At 36.5% G+C, this 23,820-nt stretch overlaps 1 protein-coding gene and 1 pseudogene across 9 annotated transcripts in view; one reads left to right on the top strand and one right to left on the bottom strand.

Moving 5' to 3' along the window:
- Positions 1-23,820, bottom strand: part of LRRC4C (leucine rich repeat containing 4C) — a 1,215,827-nt gene that overhangs the window by 883,257 nt on the left and 308,750 nt on the right. The window lies entirely within an intron of this gene.
- On the top strand, positions 2,481-2,580 carry LOC112866207 (U6 spliceosomal RNA; annotated as a pseudogene).

Raw genomic sequence — 23,820 nt, 5'->3', positions numbered from 1 at the left:
TCAAAAAGAATCTCAAATTAATAAATAGGCTTCAGGATAGAGAAAAAGTGAAGAATGAGGTAGTAAAACTCTTTGTAAAACCTATGTAAGAGTTAAGGTGGTACATAGGAAATCCTTCTCCTCAGTCTCTGAATCAAAAGGGGTTGCACTAAAGCAGCATTATCCACATCTGCACCTGAAGCAAATTACAAGAGTGTGGACATCAAGCCTGATGCCATGATTCATGGAACTTGGAGAGTTTGAATCATACTGAAAGTATTTTGCATGGCAGGGCAGCAGGGGGAAGAAAAATCAATACTGACAGAAGGTGGTCTGTAGTTCATTGTTGTAGAATGGTCCCAGAAGAATCATATTTCTTGGCATCTAAGCCTTTGTGAAGCCCTACCCACACTGGTTCTTGCCTTGGGCTTGTCATTTTGGTCCATAAGACATCAGCAAACATGAAACAAGCAGAGGTTTGAGAACTACCAGCATACTGGGATCGCCATCTTGGAATTCTTCTATTACTCAATGAAGAAGCTTCAGATAAAAGAAAACAGGGACGGGGCGCCTGGGTGGCGCAGTCGGTTAAGCGTCCGACCTCAGCCAGGTCACGATCTCGCGGTCCGTGAGTTCGAGCCCCGCGTCAGGCTCTGGGCTGATGGCTCAGAGCCTGGAGCCTGTTTCCGATTCTGTGTCTCCCTCTCTCTCTGCCCCTCCCCCGTTCATGCTCTGTCTCTCTCTGTCCCAAAAATAAATAAATGTTGAAAAAAAAAATTAAAAAAAATAAATAAAAAAAAAAAAAAACAAAAAAAAAAACAGGGAAAGGGAGAGCCATTCTAGACATCCCAGCTGAGGCACCAGTTATGTGAGTGAAATTATTTTAGACCATGTAGCTCCATGGCATTACCTAACATAACCTGACTTCTCCTTGCTTAGCAAGCCAAGATTCCGCTGATGGCCTGCCCTAAATTTGTTAACCTTACTCTCCAGTTCTTCTATCAAGACATGTTGTAGTTGGATCCTCTAAACTGCAGATTGCATTATTTCTATCACTGCTTATTACAACAGTAAAAAGGGAAAGCTTATTTGCCTTTGCTAAATTTGGGAGAGACCATCATTATTAGTTAATAGACTATAATCACTATCATTCTGGTCTTAAATTTGAATTTCCTTAGGACAAGCTATTTTATTATAAATGAGTTAAATAATTATGTCATCTCAGAAGTAGAGATACTTTGAAGTGTGTTATATATCCAATAGAAAAATCTCTTTCTATTTGGCACTCCTAAACTTGTCTAGCGGCCAAAGTGAAATAATTGAGCTTGGTAATATGATGAGTCAGCATAAAACCTCCAACTATAGGTGTTAATGCATGAACTGAACTGGCTATTTATTTTTTATTCATACAAGATACTAAATTATATGAAAATGTATCTGTGTTTCTCAAAAGAAATGACAGTGTCACATAGTAAGAGCTCAATAAACAGTCAAGTCAATAGATGAGTTCCTCTTCTAGAATGTGCTTTGCTTTGACAAATTACAACTTTCCTGACAAGTGGGAATGCTAGCAAATATTTAATGTATCTTAAAGGTCTAATACTGAGAATTCTGCCACTACTTTACTAAAGATTCATTCATGTGACCTCCTCACATCTGTAATGAGTATTTATTATTACCAAATAAAGACACTGAAGCTCTAAATGATTATAACTTTCTCAAAATTTGACAAATTAACCAGTGGCAGACCAAATGCTTTCTAATTCTCTGAGTAGAACTTTTTTCTAAGCCAATGGTTCCCTGGCACCTGTCTTTTGGTGGCATTTTTGCTACTGTGAGGCTCTAACCCCATAATCTGTACTATAATTTACTGAGTTTATATTTAATAACCTCACATGTTTTATTTTTTCTTTAGTTTTCTTTAACATTTTTTTTTATTTTTGAGATAGAGACAGCGAGTGAGCGGGGGAGGAGCAGAGAGAGAGGGAGACAGAATCCGAAGCAGGTTCCAGGCTCCAAACTGTCAGCACAGAGCCTGACACGGGGCTTGAAGTCACGAACTGTGAGATCATGACCTGAGCCAAAGTCAGACACTCAATCGATTGAGCCACCCAGGTGCCCCTCACATGTTTTATTTTTAATAAGAGTTGATATATTATAATAATTGGACAGCTAATATAATTTACTATACATGAAAGACAATTATAAAATTAATTTAATTAAAGCAAATTATTAAATGTTTGCTACATATCATTGACTCATGAATGCTCTGAGATGGTGGCCCATTCTCTTTTAAGATCAAAAGAAGTTAGCAAGGGGAAGATCTATTAACATCAAATGGGGACTTTCTCCTTGACATATTTAGATGAAATGATATAGAATGGAAAATTGGATTTCTTTGTAATAATGTGCCTGCTATTATTTAAGCATTATGTAAAATTAAATTTATTTAAGTACCAACCATATAGTACATGTTCAACAATTTGCAAAACAATGAGCTAGTGCTTGCTTCAGTTGCACATACACTAAGATTGGAACGTTACAGAAGACTAGCATGGTCCCTGCACCAGGACGCAGAGCAGTACTATAAGTCATATTGTTTCCCCAAATCTGGTGGAGTACATGCTCTTTATCCTATTTTTCTTTCCATATTATACTTGTGTACTGAATAGTCATATCCAGAGATTTATACATAAGCTTCGCTCAATCTCTCTACATTATTTTACAAAAGATGCTGTTCCAATGGACTACCTCTATTCACATGACATTAAACAAGTCTATGTCAATCTTAGAGTTAGTGCATAAATGTGTTTTATTGTAACTGACTAATGAAATACATTTCTCAAGTCAAAATTTAGATAGGTTATTCAATTGCGGGCTTATCTTTCTCACTGTGATCGTTTCCTAAGACCTCTCCAACTCTTAAAAAAATTCCATTTCTCAAATTACTAGTTTTATTTTATTCTTAATTTTCATTGCAAATTTATTAAGGCCCATTCACTGACCCCATTAATGACCCTCCCATAGACTCTTTCCTTAGCTCCTTGAAGACTCCCACCATTACATTAAACCAATTCTCTAAAGTCACCAATAATATCTTAGTTGTCATATATCATAGATCTTTCCCTCTATATGTAATATTTAATTAATTTTTCCTACTTAACTGTGTTTATCTGTGAGAACAGGCTCACCAGGCTCACATTGTTTGTCATCTTAATCTTATAGCTTCAACTATCACCTTTCTGTAAATGAGTCCTAATTACCAAGCTCTGGATTCTATCTCCAGTTGTCTTCTATCCATGCATAGGAGATAAGACATTCTTGATTGGAGGGAGGGAAGGGGGTGTGTAACTCAAGCTAATCACTGAACAGATCCAAATGAAACTCAACTTTTATTGCCTCGATACTAGTTCTTCTCCTTCTTTGTTACTTTCATCCATCCGGTTTTTCAAACCTAACACTTTGGTATCATTTCATTCGCACTACATCTAAGTCCTGTGTTCTACCTGAACCCATCCGTTCTTGTCCTCATTCTGACTACCAGTAATCCAGGTCATAGTTAAGACTTACTTGCCCAATTTTATCAAACTCTTCACTATTCTCCCCACCTCTAATCTCTGACACTTCCAATTCATCTAGAACAAGATTGCCAGATGATTCTTCATGCAGAATGATATTCCTTTGTCATGCCACTACTTGGTCCCCAATCAGTCAATACCTTCCAAGTACCCCCAAAATAAAGTTCAAGTTTCTTAGTCTGTAATTCATATCTTTACATGATCCAATCATTTTTTTTTTTTTTTTTACTCAGTATGTATTTATTTTTCATCTTTGGGCAATTACTTAAAAAGCAGGCTAATTAAAATACACAATTTTAAAACATTTTGATCCAAGAAAAATGCATAAATATACATTCATTTGTCAGTAATTTCATGTAAAGCCTAGGCTGTTTCTTCCCCTTCCTTCCTTCCTTCCTTCCTTCCTTCCTTCCTTCTTTGCTCTCTTTTTCTCCTCCTCCCTCTGTCCCTCCCTCTCTTACTATGCATTAATAAACTATATAAATCACACATTTTTCTAGTTTTATTTTACTTAGAATGGAGTAAGTTCTTAGAGATACCTATGTAGCAGTTTGAATGCACAACCCTTTTACAGTTTAAAAATTTCCTCCAAACTTTTATATTTGACTTCTCCAACCACAAGTTCTGTTGTCATTTTAAGTGATTCAATGCACTGACTTATTAACATTCACAGAAAAAAAAAATAACCACCTTTCTTTTTGTTCTATTTCTTTGGCTGACACACTCTTAAATTACTATATATTTACAATAACAAGAACCATTGCCATGAGGAGTTTTAGGAACAAAAGCAAATGACTCCTGTTAAGCACACAATTTGCAGAAGCAAAAATGCACAAATATCTTGCAGACTTGCTCAGCAGCCCAAGAGTTCAATATGCCATGAGCATCAGAATAATACCTTACAGAAATGAGGGCAGACATTGGTAATTCAGCTACTTGAGGCTGGTTAAAGGAGATATGCTACACTTCTTATTCTCCATTAAAAATAACAGTCTGACCTTTGCTTCCTACAGCCTTCTCTCCACCAGCCCACTCAAATTTACAAGTCTTTTAAGCATACTAACCATAAGTTCCAACTCAAATTCTACCTTCTCCATGTTCAGTTCTTGGATGCTTTTACCTGAAATATTTCCCCTATTTGAACTACAGCAACATTTGTCCATGTGAATTTTAGGATAATCTTTCCTCCTTTGAATTATAGTTATTGTTCTGCATATTTTGCTATTAAGTTCTTGGAATGCAGGTGTTGTAACTGAATTACCTTGGTATGCTCCACGAAATCTGGCATGAAGAAGGCAAAATGATAATATCATTATCATATCTCCAGGCCAGCTCTCTGTGAGTACTGAGCCTTGGAGGAACAAGGGATAATGGGAAGACTTATAGAAAATATTCCCAAGAAGTAGACAAATTTTAAACACAGGTGTTCATTCATCGTATATCTTACCTTGCAGTTTAATATATTTGAAATAGGTAATTTCTAAGGTTGTTGTTGTTTTTAATTTTTAAGTTACTATTAAAAGGAATTTGCTGAAACAGCAAATAAACTGATATACTCTAATGAAGGGATATTATGCAGTCATTTAAGATGCTGCTTACAAGGAGTCTTTTGTATAAGGGAAAAAATGTTTTATAATGACAAGTGAAAAAAAAAAGCAAGACACACAATTGAAACTACAGTTTAAGCATAACTATTAAACTTCAGTGGGAAAATAGTGGAAATTAAAAGACAAACATGTAGAGCAACTGTGGGTGGTTTGTTTCCTTCCCTGTTTATTTTATTCAAATTTTATACCAAGAGTATGTTTTAATTTTATGCTCACATGTGTCTTGATATTTTTAAAGAAAGCTGCTCAATTTTCATAACTTGAATTTATCTCCTTTTATTAAGCAATTATTCTATTAATAGCTATAAGCAAATACAAAAAGGAGAGTGGGTAGAAGCAGAGTGCAAATAACAGCACTATTGTTAGTTCCTGAAATACATATGAGAATGCCAATGATTTATTTTCAAAGTAAAAGATGCCTGACTTTCAAGTTCTAATCCAAAGATTAGATTGACAAGAGAAAAAGTACATATGTGATTAAGATCACAATTTTTAATGTACCTCCTTCAGAAGATAACAATACTATCTTTTTCTTTTAGGTAGGTGAGGGCCTAAAATAATTTTTAGGTATCTGCTACTTAATCTCACAAAGTCTCTGGGAGATAAGAAAGAAAACTAAACACACTTAAAAGCAAAAGACCACGGCTTTTTATCTCTTAAATGTGACCTGGGACAAAAATTGTGAAAGATTAAGGCCATCTCCATGACCCTTGACTAATGTATCTTCCCCTTTGGGCTCCCTCATCTGTTGGAACACTACCCTTCCAAGGTTGACAGCCAACCATTGCAGAGCAGCGGTTTCCAAAAAGCTTAGAGAACAGCTAAACAGACAGGAAACCAATGAAGGACCAACTTCAACAGAGCTAAAATTTCCGATCTTTTGAGAATTATTTACAATCCTCTTGAATGGGTTCATCCTAGTACTCATCCTCAGATCTCCTCCTTGGACTGTCAATAATGTCCCAAAGTTATTCATCTTAAAAACTAGTATATTAGTTCCCTAGAGCTACTGTAACAAAGTACCACAAATTGACTATTTTAAAACAACATAAACTTTTTAATCTCATAATTCTGGAGGCTGGAAGTTCAAAGTCGAGGTGTTGAAAGGGCAATGTTCTGATGCTCCGAGGAGAGGATCTTTCCTTGCCTCTTCTTACAAGATCACCAGTCACTGGATGAAGCACCTTCCTAATCCAGTATGATCTCATCTCAACTAATAACATCTGCAATAGTCCTCCCAATAAAGGTCACATTCTGAGGAAGTGGGTGTTAGTACTTCAACTTCTCTTTTGGAGGGACTAAAATGCAACCCCTAACAGTTGGGTAAAAAAGAAAGATCCTCCAGCCAAACAATAACAACAAAATCAACAAACTGCCATGAACACGTCAGTCCATTCCATTCAGTAACACATGTCTTGTCATTCAAAAGTTAGTGTGGTGGAGATAAAATTATCTCACCATGAAAATCAATAAATCAATGACTCACTGAGATATATGGAAAACATTTTCCATCATGCATGTGCATGCATATGCACACATACACAAATGTACTACTGATTCCAATCATACTCCGCGGCTCATTAACATGTACAAGTGACTGTAAGAATTGTAACTTCTTTATCTCTGTGTGACAGAAAAGAAAATAGCTTTTCCTTTCTTTCAACCTGCTAAAAATGTCTAATTTTGCAAACTCTTGCCTATGTCCCTTTTCTGTTTGGACTGGCAGTTTCTTTTGGGCCTTTGTGATCACAGAAAGGGGGAAGGGCAAAGCACTAAGAAATAGAAATGATAGAGAAAGAACATGAAATTTAGCCACAAGATAAAGAGAAGAGAAAGAATGAGACATTTGGGTGTATGCAAGGTATATGGAATAAAGAAAAAAGAAATTAATATTAACAAGTAGAGTTGTCAATTAACTATTCCCCCCTTTAATGAGTCTGAAAATACAAGTCAAACACTTGAAATATTTTAACATCATTTGTACTTTCTGGGAGATAACTTCAATCCCAGTGGCACTATATTTTGATGCACACAGATAACACATACATAAGTGTTATATATAGAATTAAAGTAATAATACTAATAATATATGCTTCATGATAACAAGAAGATTATTTATTAAACTCTGTAAGCAGTTCCTGACACATAATAGATACTCAATAAAATTACTAGCATATAGGTCTTCCTTCTACTGCTCTACGAATGTTTAGAGAGTGATACCAATAGACTTCTAATTACTCAGAAACATTTAGTGCCTCTTTAAGCTCCAGAGATAGAATCATTTTTATATAAAAAAGTCAAGAAACATTCTGGCTACAATATCAACCATATAATCAGAAGTATTAGATTTGATTCAATGAGTGCATGCCCTTTGCAGCAGATTCAATTTTAAGCTTTCATCTAACATGTAAAAAATAACCATTTGTTGCATACCCCATCCATTCATCCACCAATCCATTTATTCATCCATTAATATACCATTCACCCATGTATTCACTTATTCAACAAATACTTGTAGTGTGCCTGCTGATGTACCAGATAGTATTCTAGGAAGTAGATATACAATAAAGAACAACACAGACTCTTCCTTTGCTTTTATGGAGTTACAATTTAATGAGTGAAACCATCCAGAGTAAACAGATAAAGAAATAAGATGATTTATGATTTCTTGGCCTCTCTCCCAAGCACTGGAAATACATTTCTAGGTTGGGGACTCTACGTAGGGGTGTTCTAGAGTGGTCCAGGCTGACAAAAATAATTTTAAAAAAGAGGAAGAGGAAAAGGAAAAGGGAAAAAGGAAAAAGATACACACACACACATACACGCACACACACGCACACGCACACTATGTGCAAAGGACCAGAAGTAAAATTCATGTTACATTTCAGGACAGCAACTCTGTCTAGATTGTACAGACAACTAAAAGGGGTGGGGAATGTCACACATGCAGTTAGAAGAGTAGGGAATATACAAGTTCTAAAAAGTATGTTAAATGATATCTTAGGTATCCTGACTGTATTCCAAGGCAACAGGGCACATTTGAAAGATGTTAAGTATGACATTTTTCATCCCTGTGTTTTAATGTTGTCTTTCTGACAACTGTTACTCAAATTTAAAGTTTGAAATGAAAACATACTTATTTGAAGAACAACTTACTTGGACAGGGAGCCCTTTTCTATCCTGGCTTCTGGTTTTGGATTAAATTCTTGTCACATCATCCCATTTCTTTTTGGACCCAGGTTGCCTTTCTGGTTCCTGATTTTGCATATTTCTCTCTTCCCCACAATGCAACTATTGATTCAGCTTAGTTCCTAGATATAGCAATTTGCATTATGCATTGTCTATCAGGAATTATTGTTGCTTCAACACTAGCATGCTCTGCCACAAGCCAGTGCTCTACTTTTGAGTGCACCATTGGCTGGATTCATTTTGTGTCATAATAGGAATAAAACATCTGGTTTTGGGTCGCCTGGGTGGCTCAGTCAGTTAAGCCTCTGACTTCAGCTCAGGTCATGATCTCATGCTCTCTCTCTCTCTCTCTCTCTCTCTCTCAAAAATAAATAATTATAAAAAAATTAAAAACTAAAAAAATATCTGGTTTTAATTGATAGTATTTATAATTTTTTTTTACATTTATTTATTTTTGAGAGACAAAGCACAAGTGTGGGAGGGGCAGAGAGAGAAAGAGACACAGAAACCGACCAGGCTTCAGGCTCTGAGCAGTCAGCACAGAGCCCAACATAGGGGTCGAACTCAAAAACTATGAGATCATGACCTGAGCCGAAGTCGGAGGCTTAACCAACTGAGCCACCCAAGTGCCCCATTTAATTGGCAGTCTTAAGGAGCTCTTTAAAGGGACCAGCACAAATTGAATTCCTTCTTCCAAAAACCTTGCATACCCAGGATGGATGAGGGGAATGACCATATACTTAAAACTAGTATCACACACAATATTACACATTTTAAGGAAATAATCATATTCTGTATTATATGGCCATCATTTTTAACAACATCCATGGCACAAAAACTGTTTCTCCCTGATCACTCACACGCTTTTAAGTCATTTTCTGTTCATCTCCACCCACAACTCTAAGGAGACAATGACTTCACTTGAGTCCTAGAATAGCTGAAAAGAGTGTATTTCCCATTGTTAATGACACGGAAGAGAGGGTGCTACTGGGTGGGCATTTTGAGATTTAAATTAACTACAACCAAAATATATCATCAGAGCTGTTCAGATAAAAGGTGACTCTTGAAACCATGTGGAAGAAACAAGATAAATAAATTAGGTACCTACCAATGGTTCTGTTTGTAGGTGGATGCGGGCACTGACCGTGGTGGGACACCACAGGCAGAAACAGATGGTGAGTGGTCAGCAGTGCAATTACTGCAGGTGAGATTCAGTGTAGTCTTCTGGCATCCTGCCTAAGGTTCCAGGACAGATTCAGTGACCCCATTAATATTCCTTGTGTAAGGACACTTGGAAAGCATGGTGGACTTACATCATAAAGCAATGGGGAGCTCTACATCATCTGATTTGAATATTGAAAAAGAGATCTAGGGGCACCTGGGTGGCTCAGTTGGTTAAGCATCCAACTCTTGATGTCAGTTCAGGTCATGATCTCATGATTTGTGAATCTGAACCCCAAGTAGGTCTCTGTGCTGGGTGTGGAGGCTGCTTAAGATTCTCTCATGTGTCTCTCTGCCCCTCAGCTCCTGTGTGTGCTGTTTCTCTTTCTCTCTGTCTCTGTCTCTCAAAATAAACAAACTTTCAAGAAAAATTGAAAAAAACAAAGAAATCTGGTTAAATAGGACATGCAAATGATATCTGAGATTTCTGATATTCCTGTAAACAAAATATGTATACAGCAATCTCTAGAAGTCATTTTAAAAAGACCTCTGTGAAGCCTACACCATAAATATCCAATTGTACCAGATGTCAGTTCTCATGATTGTATCAATCTTCCTCCCTAAATAGATATTCTGAAAACCCACTGGGGACATATGCATTTCAGTAAGTTCCAATGGGCTTCAAATACAAGCATTCTTTATCCATAAAAGAATTACTACAAGAAAAGACTATTATCATTATAAAAATACTATTCCCCAAGGGAGGACTAGAGCTTTTCTTTGTAATTAAACTTCCTTTTAAAACAAAACAAAGAACATTTTTAGAGAAAGCTTCTAAATCTTGAGAACACTTTGCTTCCTTCTAAAAGCCAAGTTAGATGTAAATGAATCCTTCTGCATCTGATTATGTTAAGAAGCTATTTGGGACTGGTTTGCTTATTTTGTTTTAAGAAAGAGTATGCAACAGCTGCATTTATCTTCTGAAAAGGCAGACTTGGTCCAAAGTCATACATAATACGCTACTTTTGTATTTGGTTGAGCGCATAAAACCTATTTCTGAAACTAAGCAAAAAATAATTACATAAACAAGATTTAATAGATGGAATCAACTCTATCTTTAAGAATAACAACCAGTGAGAACAATGGTTACAGAGGTAGAACTAATTCATAGTAACGTACTTTCATGCAATATAAATTTTGTCAATGAAGCTTTGCCTTTATTTACATAATATACTTGCTCATATCTGTAATGACATGGCAGCATTTGTTCTCTGGGACACAGTATTCTAGAACCTTCTGACTCAGGTGGGAGGTATCTATACAGTATAATGGCCAGGAGAAGAATGGAAAGATGGAGATACATGTATGGCAATGATAATGAGGGGATTGAAGAAACATAGGCAAGTAAGAAAGTTTAACTTTAGGAATAAATGAAAGTAGACCTAGGAAATTGAGTTTTGATCAATAGGTTATCCAAGCACCAAAAAGTCCATTAAACCTCTAGAATTTGGGACCCTAGCCAGCAGAATCCTCAAGTTAGTCCAAGAAATGTTTTGGGTCAGAGTGAAGCCTTAAGTTAATAGTTTGCAAAAAGGTTTTGAGTAGTTGGATCCCTTTCTTTAATTGAAGTTTTAGACAGACACTTGGAATATCCAAACCGTTAAAGCAAAGTAGCTTTGCTTAGAGCAGGTGGGGATAGTGTCAGCAGCCTCCCCTCTGGCTATATTGATGACTGTGTTTGCTGGGGCTGGCTGGGGCAGTGGGACTAAGGGAAGCATAGTTCAAGTGACCTTGTTCTAGAGAAGTGTTTTCTGATTTAGGCAGTTCCAAGCTCCAGATTTTTGAGATGACCCTTTGGCCATCTCACTTATCTCAATGTTTTCCATAATATTATAGTTGAGTGAAACGAGCCCCAATTTCAGATAAGAACATTCAGATTCTGGATGTAAATTTTTGCATTGTGATATCAAGCATATTGTTTAATCTTCAGCCTCTTTATCTATAAAATGGCAAAAACAAAACAAAAAACCGACTACTTTCACTTAATTAGGAGTAATGAAGATGATGTATATAACAGATAGCAATGTTAAATTTTACCCAAGCCCTGTGATCCTGGAAAACAGTGATGGTTAAGAAATCTCATCTTCTATCCTTTTTGTGTTCTTGCAGACACCTTACTATACAGAAGTACCCTTCTCCACAAGTTGTAGATAAGATTCAAGGATGCCCTAATGTTTACCTATGACAAAGTCAGACACAGATTCTCCAACTTACTTTTTTTTTGCCTCATAAATGATTAGCTGAACAGTTTTGTCAATACTGATCAATTGGAACAAAATGTTTGTTAACCAAACTTTGCTTAAGATTTTCTCCTTCCCTGAGTTCCCTGAACGTTGGTCCACCTTCAGACTGAGTCAGCACACAATTTTCTTTAACAACCACTCCCAAGAATAGGCCCACTTCAGGATAAACTATTCCGTGATTTCCTGTCTGAGCAGGCTACCTTCAACTGTTCACCTCATTCATCACATATCCCCCACCTAGTTCTTTATAGCCTTGTTCACTCCTTCCTGTAAAAGAAAAGCATCTTTCTGCTTAACTTTGAGATGCTTGCAGAGCTCATTGTCTGAGCACTTTCCCTCTAGTATGCCCTTCCTCTCCCTAAAGTATTTCCTTACCTGAGGGTTTGCATTTTATTTGACACAAAAGAAACTACTAAGGAATTAAGTAGGTAGGAAAATGTCCAGGCAATATGTTCTTCCATTAGTTGTTGGGGGATAGAAAAATTGAGGGAAAAACCCCAACAACGTATTTCTATCATTGGTACATGAAGGCTCTGAAAGTTATCAGGAATACTATCTATGATATCCATATTTCTAAAAGTAGGCCTAGTAGGGTCACAATTGACATGAACCATTGGTTATCAGCAACAGTTAAAAGTGATTTCAAAGCAAAAATGCTTTGCAACGTATAAAGCATTGCATAAATGCCAACTGAAACTGCACAGGTCAGAAAGTGTTTTTGTACTATAAGGTATTTTAAGGTATGTTTCTTTCATCTTTAATGACCCCAGACTCCAAGCCAAGACCACATAAAGTCTCCAATAAAGCCAACTAGAGAGTCCTAGCAATATCCTCACCGTGCTCTGAGCAGAGCCACTGTTTTAACTATTTAATATATAAAGCTTCTGGGCAAAATTTAACTTAAGGAAAAGGATCCAATTACTTAAAAAGCAAAAAAAAAGTTTGAAAAGTATAACCTACGTCCTTAATTGGTTATATCATTCAGCTGAATGACAATAATTTCAATTCATCTCTGCATAATCAAATATGTTATTGGAAAATGAGTTAACTCATTGGCCATGGTTTAAGTCCAATATCAAGTCAAATATTAGTTGTTAATGATTAGTCTATTTATTTATTTATTTATTTATTTTAAAAAATTTTTTTTTTCAACGTTTATTTATTTTTGGGACAGAGAGAGACAGAGCATGAAAGGGGGAGGGGCAGAGAGAGAGGAAGACACAGAATCGGAAACAGGCTCCAGGCTCTGAGCCATCAGTCCAGAGCCCGACGCGGGGCTCGAACTCACGGACCGCGAGATCGTGACCTGGCTGAAGTCGGACGCTTAACCGACTGCGCCACCCAGGCACCCCTAGTCTATTTATTAATATCAATACAAATCATTCCTTAAAATAATACCGCTTAAGGCAAGATTTACAAAAGATAAAAGCATTTGATAACAAATAATAGACCTTACATCATTCTTTGGTTTACCTGTAGAACTAACATTCATGGAAAGCCCCAAATTAGCTCATTTCTTATTTCTTGCCATCTTAAATCTTACAGGTATCAGAAAGCATTTTCCTGCTGTTAGTTTTGCAACTACTGTGATGGCATATAGGTTATTCCATTTACTCATCAATTCCCTCTTTCTGCTAGACACTGAGGATACAGGAGAGATGGGGCAGGCATGACTCCTGTCTTCAGGGAGCTTGTAGTCTAGAGAAAAGCAATATAGTAGAATCACTCAGAGGGTTAAAAGCTAAGGTACTGGTACCCACTCTCTGAGTTTTCAATTTAGTAGGTTTAGGATGTTGCTCAAGAATTTGCATTTCTAATGAGTTTCTAGTTGATGTTGATGCTGTTGGTCTGGGACCTACTCTTTAGGCACCAACAGTTTAGTGGTTCCTAGAGATGTTCTTACGAACTTGCTGACTGCATCTTTGTTAGAATGAGACAGAGACCTTCTATTCTTTGGAATGAGATTCCAATATGCTGTTGAGCTCTGTGCATACTCATAAAGATTAACTGCAGAAAGATTGAGTGGGTATTCCTGATAAACTCTGGATTACCTCTGATAACAAAAAAAAATGGCTCACAAATGAAAATCAATCAAAGTGCTATGTTTTGATGTAAAAGACATTAAAATTGAACTTGGAGAGCTGCAGCTATTTTGTGTTAAAATCATGTGCTTGTCAAAGTGCTAAGCTACTATGGTAATGTCTTATACAAATATAGTTTCACAAAAACAAGCATTTCCCCATTTACAGTACAGAAAAGCAGAGTTTTGTGTCATTTATTTCAGAAGCCATGAAATATGTTATTATTGGTAGAATAATAAAATAGATCTTTTTTATAAGGATAATTTATATTTTTGTGTTTCAAAAAATTTAAGACCTATTCTTTTCTTATTCCTACCTTAGACTTTTTATTTTGGTTGCAGGAAGAGGGGAGACAGAAGAAAAAGTCTTAGACAAAGAAGAAAGGTTGTTGTGTCATTGACAATACTATAATATCTCTGAAGCCAATGTGAAATAATAACAGGTTTAAATGACTCTGAGTCTGAACCGACAAAGGTGATAAAAATAGATGCAAAATTAAAAAAAAAATAGAATGCATGTCATATCTGAGCAATAGGGAGGCATCCCTTTTAAATAATAGATTTTTCAGAACTAATAAGTAACAACTTCAGTTAAAGGATCAGGAATGCCACCAACTCTGCAATAATATAAGTACGTATGTGACCTTAACTTCTTTTGGGAATAAAGCATGCTCTGATAAATATGTAACTAAACAAAAATTAAAAAGAAGGGCTGCTAACCTTCAATGTTAGCATTCAATGTTTTATTGAATTCAAACAAAAGTGAATAGATTGAAAACACTACAAACAGAGGCACCTCCAGGGATGTTTCCAGTGCTGAAGATGAGATATAAACCCATCAGGAAGTTAGGAGATCTGTTCTCTAAAATATAGCACCCTAAAGGTAATACCCAAAATAAAATTACCTAAAGGTAATCCCCAACTACACACTATGATTACCTGGGAAATGTTTAAGCCATAACATCATTAATCTGCATCCTTCACCAGATTAATGAAATCCAACTCTATGGGTATGGAACCATTCAAATGTGTTAAAATTTTTCTAGTTGTTACAAATGTGACAAGGTTAAGAAGCACTAGTTGAGAGGCAAGACTAGTCTTTGTACCTCATATGTAATGTGCCCTTTTCAGGTTATTCTAGCATACCCTGGTTAAGGTTAGTTTGCAGACATCACTCCTAGCATTGCCAAATGAATTATTAACTTGTTTGAAACATTCTTTGAGTTCAATAAGCATACTTTCTAGAATTTGCAAGCATAAGAAATCTAAAAGGATGCCACTTGCTCAATGTCACTTGCAATCATCACTATTTCCAAACCAGAGGACACCCAGGGACATTTCAACTTTATCGCCTCACCTATATCCCACTGAGGCATAAGGGAAGATGGAAATGATGTTGAACAAAAGTGAATGAAACCATAAACCAGAGCTGCTCAAGATGGAGTGTAATGTTCAGACTGCTCTGCTTTCTCTTTCAGCTGGGAATAGAATGGCTGTAAGCAAAAGGTACACAGTGATTGCTTTCCAAGGTAGCCCCAAAGCAGCAAATGGCCATTGAAATGTGATTCAACAGAGGACAAAACTCCAGACACCAGTTCAGAGTCCAAAGAAATAACACAAAAAGGAAACAAAGAGCTTATTCCTAATTTCCCCCCAAAACAGAACTATCCTTAACTAGTAACAAAAAAAAAATCATTCAGGCATGTCTGCTTAAATAAATATCCAGACATTTTTAGAGTCACATATGTACCCCACAACCACTGTATAAGCAGTGTCATGAATTTGTTGCATATCTCTTAAGTCTTTCCAGTGTATCCATACATTAATAAAGATAGATAGATAGATAGATAGATAGATAATATAAATATGTTACATAAATGGATATAGATATATAGGGTCATGTAACACAAATTAATAGATACCCTGCTTTGTTATTCAAACTATAACATAGTCCTCTTCTCATGTCTATAGCCATAGCTCTATCTCACCCGTTTCAAAACTTTATTAATCATATGAACGAAACAAAATGAAACCAAAGAATTTTGGTTACCCAATTCTTCACTTCTGGAAGTTTAGAGTTTCTAATTCTTTGCACTTAAATCATGTGCACTTGTCATATTTTCTCTGGATAAACTTCTGGCTGTATAGTCACTGAAATATAAAGAATGCAGACATTAAATTTTGCTAGCATGGGGCTAGTATGTTACAATGTGTTGAAGGCTAAGACTAGAGGCAGATTGCCTAGGTTCAAATCCTGTCTCTGATGCTTACTAAGCGAGCAACTTATTAGCAAGTTGGAATTTCAATTTCCTCTTTGATGCAATAGTGGTAATAACATCGCCCACATAATGATTATAAGACCTAAAGGGATAAAAACGTATTGAGCAAAGTGTACAGTCATAGCAAGTGCTCTACACATGATAAAAGTTTTATTTACCTTTTGCCACATGGTTCTCACAACGAATTGCACACATTTAGACACTTTTGCCAATTTCTGTCATTGACACACTTTTGAACCTTTTACTCATCTGAAGAGCAAAAACTAACATCACAAGGATGTTTACATTTGAATTTCTTTATTAGTGAAGGTGTGAAAGGATTTCAATCTAAAATGGAACCAGAGGTTATGAAATGGAAAATCTCCTGCATGTGCCTCAGAAAAACATAACTTAAAAACTGAGAGATGCATTTCCATTAAATGTTTGACTTATACAAGAGAGGCTTATTTCCTTACCAATGAACATCTACCAAGAAGCTTTCCCCATCCTCAGGCCAATGAACTAATTGCTTGGACTCTGGATGGACCTCTCTCTTTTGCAGCCTTACCCATACATACAGCCCACCCACCTAAATTCTCAAAGGATTTGCCTGAAACTTACTATACACCATATATTTCCCGATTTGCAATTCCTCTGGTATTCCCAAATAAATTCAATTTCTAATTATTTGAGCTTGCCTCAGGTTACCTCTTTATTTAGGGTGACAAAGCTGATGAGTTCTTATCTACTGGGTACTTAGGTTTTTTTTTAATACTCATAATTAGTAATCAAATTTTCCTCCCTTCTTGCCTCTATCATGAAATTATTACATTCTATTTCAAGGACTGTCAAGCTACAGTCTATGGTCCAAATCTTGCCTATTGCTCATTTTTGTAAATAATGTTTTATTGGAAAACAGTCATCCATTCATTATGTATTATCTACAAATTCTTTCATGCTACAATGACAGAATTAAATCGTTCCTCCTAAAACTGTTATAGCTCCAAACCCTAAAATACTTACTATTGAACCCTTTACATACACACACACACACAAAATTGTTGACCCGCTTCTATAGTAATTCTTCTTGTCCATCATCTCTTCTGTTTCTGGACTGTACATGTGTCTATACACACAGGGACAGTACTTTGATCACTGCAAGCCCTTTACCTAGCACAGTCTTTGGCACAGAGTTGGTGTTAACTGAATGTTTCAATATGTCATCTCTGTTTCACTAAAAATTACAACATTTAGAAAATTTAAGTGAATGAAAAACATCAGAAAGTTTAATCCTGAACGAAGTCTTCTCTTTATTTTACTGGCAAAAATTCTGGTCATCCTGGGGCACCTGGGTGGCTCAGTCAATTAAGCGTCCGACTTTGGCTCAAGTCATGATCTCATGGTACGTGAGTTCCAGTCCCATGTCAGGCTCTGCACTGACAGCTCAGAACCTGGAGCCTCCCTCTCTCTCTCTGCCCCTCCCCCACTCATGCTCTGTCTCTGTCTCTCTCAAAAATAAATAAACATTATAAAAGAATTGTTTTTAAATTGTGGTCATCCTTGAAGACCACAGTCAAATAACACATCTTTTGAGAGTATTCTTTAAATCTATATCCTTCACAAACAAGAAAACAACAAAATGCTTCCTCCTCTGTATATCACAAGACTTTAGAAAAAACAGTGCTACAAAATTATAACTTATTATAATTAATAACTTATGATTCTGTCCTGTTTAATAGGATACGATCTTTTTGAGACAAGATGTTCTCTATTTTTATATATCCCCAGCATCCATCAAATTGTGGTCTCATATTAAATATTCATTAAATGAATGAATGAAAAATATGTTCATTGTTGGCCTTAGCCTGGGTCATTTAACTTTCTTCTTTATTAACTTAACCACCAAACATAATATTTCCTTATCAAGTCTCAAGGTTAAGAGCTCCATCAGTCCACCCCGGAGTCAGGTGCTTAATTGACCAGACTGCTTATGGATGACACAGACTCATTCCCTTCTAACTGCAGGCAACATTTTGCTCTAAACATCGGTGAACATTTCCTTTACTGAATCTAGAATTCCTTTTTAACAAGGTGTCTGCTGCTAAAGAGAAAAGCAATGAACCCAGTAATTCCACTACTCTGATTCTTTGCATTGTTTACATGAGCAAAGGAAGGATATGATTAAGAAACCTGACCATTGGATTTCCTCAGCTTATTCACTTAAATATTTAACAGTACCTGATCTGAAACAAGCTATGTGCTAAATCCTGGAATATACCTACTGCCTTCAAAAATTCATCCTTCCATAGTGGATGAACCAGTCTTGTAAAAAGACTTCTTTTTTTTTCTTTCTTTCCCTCAAGTAATGCATTTGAAAGAGTCCTGTCTTTAGGAGGAAAAAAATCAAACAAAAACGATAGCCAGGCATTATATGGCAATCTATTACATGACTAGCCCAAGGCCATATAGCAAGTTGATCCCTGGGGACAATCTTTTCATCTGTGGAAGGGAAATTCCATAAGACAAATTCATTAATTCTAAAATTTCCATGAGATCATGATTGAAAATGGATTCATCAAATTGAAGATTGTGTGGTCCCATGCAGGCCCTTATTTTATTCTGTGTCACAGATCGTGGGTGATTTCAACTTTTAAAACAATTACTTAGGAATTGTCCTAAGGGGAATAAATTTGCGTTTTGCAGAAATTAGTGTGTCATTATCTTTCCAGTGTTTGTCATCTTCTGATTATGTATTTTCTTTTTTTTTTTTTAACCAAGATAAACCCTCTGGGGTTTACTGTAATTCCCTAAATGATGTCATCATTAGTTAGATGGTAATGATGAATTCCTTAGCATTTAGATCCTTCACAGGAGCTCTCACTCAGAAAAATACCTTCAAAAGGGTTATGAATGCATTTAGCTAAATAAAAAGCAAGGACTGTTTAGCTCTATGTATCAGGGCCAGTGTTTGGCTGGCAAAATTGATGGAACAATATTATGCTTGAATATCAATCTATTCATGTTTGGCTGCTCCTGTCCCCTGGTCTGGGAGAGAATCAGAGAAATAAAATCTTGAGATGAAAGATACATGATGTTTATAGTAGATCTTTCAGTGTTTAATCCTCCAAATGTATTGGCTTTAGACTATTACAACTTTAGACAGAACAAATACTTGGATGTTCTAAGCATGAGAGACTTCACCAAAAAACATGTACAGATGGAAAATAAGCCCATGAAAGATGCTTAAGATCATTTATTATCAAAGAAATACAAGTTAAATGACATACCAAAGTTGATTTGGAGGTGTGGACTTAGGTGGGTGAGGAATGGAATTAGCCCTTAATAGCCAGTACTGTCTAGGAAGCTTTGTTTTGAAATTTGTACGCAAAGTTGTCAGAAATTATCTTCTTCATCTTTATTTTCTTGTGAACTACCCATCATGGGTAAGCTACCCAAGAAGTAACAAGAGAACTTAGTGTTGGATAAGCTCTCTGGCCAATAGCAGGTGTAGCACACTGTGAAAGAGCTCCTCGAGTTGCTGTTTGAATTCTAATGCCATCACTTACTACTTTGTGACCTTCACAGAGTCTTTTCTTATCTGTAAAATGGGAATAATGACATTTACCTCACAGGCTTGTTGTAAGATTAAATGATGCATTCTATACAAAATGTGTCAGTCCAGTGCCTAGCACACAATGATAATTATGCTAACTGTTACTATTATCCATGAAGTCAGACCATCACAGCATGAGCCAGATCTCCATCCCTCTCTGACATTGCTAACTCAGGTCCTGGTCTTATCCCAAAAGAATACATGGACAAATACCTAAGTGATGAACCAAACTTCCATTGTTTGATGTCATTTCAACATAGCCCTCGGAAAGGTAAAATTGATCCCAGTTCAAAGAATCTTTGGGGTATAAAAGGGGCTTTCTGGAGACATGTGGGATGGACAGAAAAGGGGTATGGGTAGAGTTTTGCTAGGTTGGCCTTATTCCAGCATGGAAATTTGTTGAAGGGAGTTAGCACTCTATAACTTTGGGTGCTTGGCGGATAAAGGAGTATCAGAAGTGAAGAGAAAAATCAGGAAAAAGTAAGCATAGTTAAAAAATCACCCTGACCACCTAGAGATTCTTAATTTAGCTAAGATGAGGTCAACTGAATGTTTTTAACAAAATCATATAATTTTCTATGTCTCTGTGTCCTCTTTTCAACAGAGCAGATGTTAATTTCCTGTCTTCCTTTCATAAAAGGATATATTTAAGTCATCCCTAAAGAATGTATTTGTCTATACAGGGCTTAAAAGTCAGGAGTTATACATTTCATAACAGACTATACATATCTTAAGTGCATCATTCACCCAGAGGCAATCTAGATATGGCTTGCAGCCTTCACTCTGACTAAAGTACTCTTCCCTTACTCTGGCCACCAAAATCAGGCTTGAACTTCAAGTCTCCTCCCACCCCAAATGCCATTTTCCATTGACACACTCAGGAAAAATTAATTATGATGTTCTTTTTCATGTCATTCCACTTATTTGGAAAAACTGCTAGTATAATACAAGTATTTGTCTACAAGATATAATGCCTACTCAAACTTTAGCTCTAGGAGCAAGCTTAGAGTAGGTTCTCAAAATAACTTTTTGATCAGAAAATGATATTATCCCATATTTCGAACATGGGCTCAATTATTTTTCAAAAACTAGAGATTATTTTCTCCAACTGCAATCTAAATCTCCCCTATTGTTTCTTGAGTATGTCCTCTGATTTACTTTATTCTGGTAAAAGTATAATTTAGAGTAAAATGATTTTATTACTTATCCTCCTGTTAATAAAGCAAGGTGAGAGAGAGAAAGAATATATCCAGATAAAGAAAAAAAAGCACCCTTTACTCTAATCACTGCGGCACAAGTACCATTCATATTTTTGTGGAGACCTTTCCAGAACCCTGCCCACTTACCCCCCAAACCAGACACACAATGAATCTTAATCAATTTTACTACCATCAGTAAGCTTCATATGCACACCTTTTTAAATTTATTTTCATTTTTTATTTTTGAGAAAGAGAGAGAAAGAGACAGAGTTTGAGTGGGAAAAGGGCAGAGAGAGAGAAGGAGACACAGAATCTGAAGCAGGCTCCAGGCTCTGAGCTGTCAGCACAGAGCCCAATGCAGGGCTCAAACCCATGAACTGTGAGATCATAACCTGAGCTGAAGTTACACACTTAACCGACTGAGTCACCCAGGTGCCCCCATATGCACACCTTCTAATAAAATACTTCTTTGTAGTTTGGGTGTCTGATATATATCTGCTGATTTAACAAATTTCTGCTCTTCATTAACTCCACAGGAGACCCTCCTGTTAAGGAAGAGTCACGCTAGTTTCTCCTCAGCTTCGTTCCTCACCAACAAAATTATCAGCTAAATTCTGACTGCAGAATCTTTATTACTGCTGATTATATAAAGTACAGTGGGTGTTTCAGTTTTTAGATGGAATGTACTACATTTGAAGGCATTAGAGAAATATCTTCTTGCCTAATATGATGAGTCACAATGAAGTGGACAGGACAAGGTATCCACATGAGGGGGAAAATGGACAATATAGTGAACACACAGGGCCAGAGTTTGTGTGGTATGGGGCAAGCATGTACTCACGGAATCCCACAGCAAACACACAAGGAAGTGCTGATCTGCCTCCTTCCCTCACAACTGAAAAATCTGGCTAAGAAAAGTAATTAATTTGTGAAGGTCTCATAAACATAAAGTGATAGAACTTTACATTCAAATTCAGTCCCTTTGGGTATATACCGCATATTCTATAAGCAACCATTACACATGGATGCCAACAAGAATGTCATATACTTGGGATTCTAACAAAGATCTCCAATAGATAATTATGTAAATAGATAAATATAAATCCTTAAAAGGACAGAATTACACTAAAAGCTAAACATTTTTAATGAAAACTTTGGAAAGAAACTATGTCTATGTTATTTTTATAATGCCTAACATATAAAGGCAAGTGCAAGATAATTTACATGTTTATCTCATTATTCCTCATAGATTCTCAGAAAGTAGTTAGTACTATGTGGAGGACAGGTTCCATTTGCCCAGATATATCCATTATCTATCCTTCTCTATCCTTATCTGTGAACTTGTGTGTACTATGAGTCTCCTAGTGCTATGCCTTTCACTTGAGCTCAACCAATGAGAAAATTAGCATCAGGAGGAGAAAGGAGAAAAATGTCAGGGTATTTATATCCCTGGCTTCCTTCCTGCAGGAGTCACAGCTGGCTGAATCCCTGGATACAAGGTCTAGTTAGGTAGCACTTTTCACAGAGTTTTCTGTGACTTCAGATTACCATTATATCACTCACTCTCCAGGTCCACAGGCAGTAAAAAGACTATTGAGGTCAGTAGCCCCTGTGGATTCCCTGTTTACTGCCCATACCTATGTGAAGAGTTGTTGACAATACCTACTACATTCTTATCCTTATTTACAGATAAGGAACTGATACTCAGATAAGATGACTTCTCCAAAGTCACAGAGGTAGCAAAATGTTAGAACTCAGATTTAAACCCAGGCTTATGCCAAATCACAGCCCACACCAGTCTGCCACATTGTGCTGACTCTTCTTCTAGCCTATAAAACCCAAACTTCAATCCCTGTTTTCTCTGAAGTCCTTGATAGCCTGATGGCCCACAGAGCAATGAAAGAAATTCAACTCCTGGATCAGTGGGAGGCATTAGTAATATCTTCAGCCACCAAAGGAGAAAGGATAATTTTATGGACCCAGGTCTCGTTAGCATAGAAAAAATGCTGTAAAAGCCATCTACAAAATGTACACATGGTAATTTACCTCTAAAATGCACCCATTTGTGCCACTAAATATTTTCAAATATGAGAGAATATTTCAAGAAATTTCCCTAATTAAACATTCCAATACCAAACCAAAGGATGCCTAGAGAGCCATCAGGGTTCATGAGCAGATAATATTGTACAAAATTAGAAAGAAGTGACCAAAGACAGATGATAATTCTATAGAATGGGCAGTGTTTGGAAGGTCACTTCATCTGAAGGTTACGGGTCTCCTTTACAGATAAAGGGGGAAAATTCTGATTATCAATAAACCAACACCACTAGCCAACCAGGAAAATAAGGTAATAAGGTTCAGTATGTCTTACACCATAATATTCAAGATTCATTCCTATCCAAGAATAATAAAGTCTTTCATGTTCTCTTGTGCCTCCCTCTCCACCTTAATCTTTCACCACCGATTCCATTTTACACTGTAGGTGAATCAAGCTACTTGTACCCTCGCAAATCCATAATTCTTAGTTTCTGTGCCCATTTCTCATGCTGCTCCAACTGCCTGGGATTCTCTCCTATTCCAGGCTGTCTTGTAAATTCCATTACCCTTAAAGAATCTGATGAAACTCTCATCTCCATAACAGCACTTAAGATACACCAAACTGGAAGCTACCAGAGCACATTGTACATTCCTGTAGGCATCGCTTAAGTGAACTGAATACTCCTCCTTTTATTCCATCCTTGCATCCATAGAACATAGTACATGGCTCACATTGTTGACTTAATAAATATGTACAGAATAAATTGATGAATGAATAATTAAAAGCTCAAGGCGAAGTGCAGGGAAATATCACCA

The sequence above is a fragment of the Puma concolor genome, chromosome D1, assembly GCF_028749965.1.
Source record: "Puma concolor isolate L17-30 chromosome D1, mPumCon1.1.hap2, whole genome shotgun sequence".
NCBI classification, from domain to species: domain Eukaryota; kingdom Metazoa; phylum Chordata; class Mammalia; order Carnivora; family Felidae; genus Puma; species Puma concolor.
Note: the sequence above shows the minus strand (reverse complement) of the source record. Positions and strands in the feature narration are given on the sequence as shown.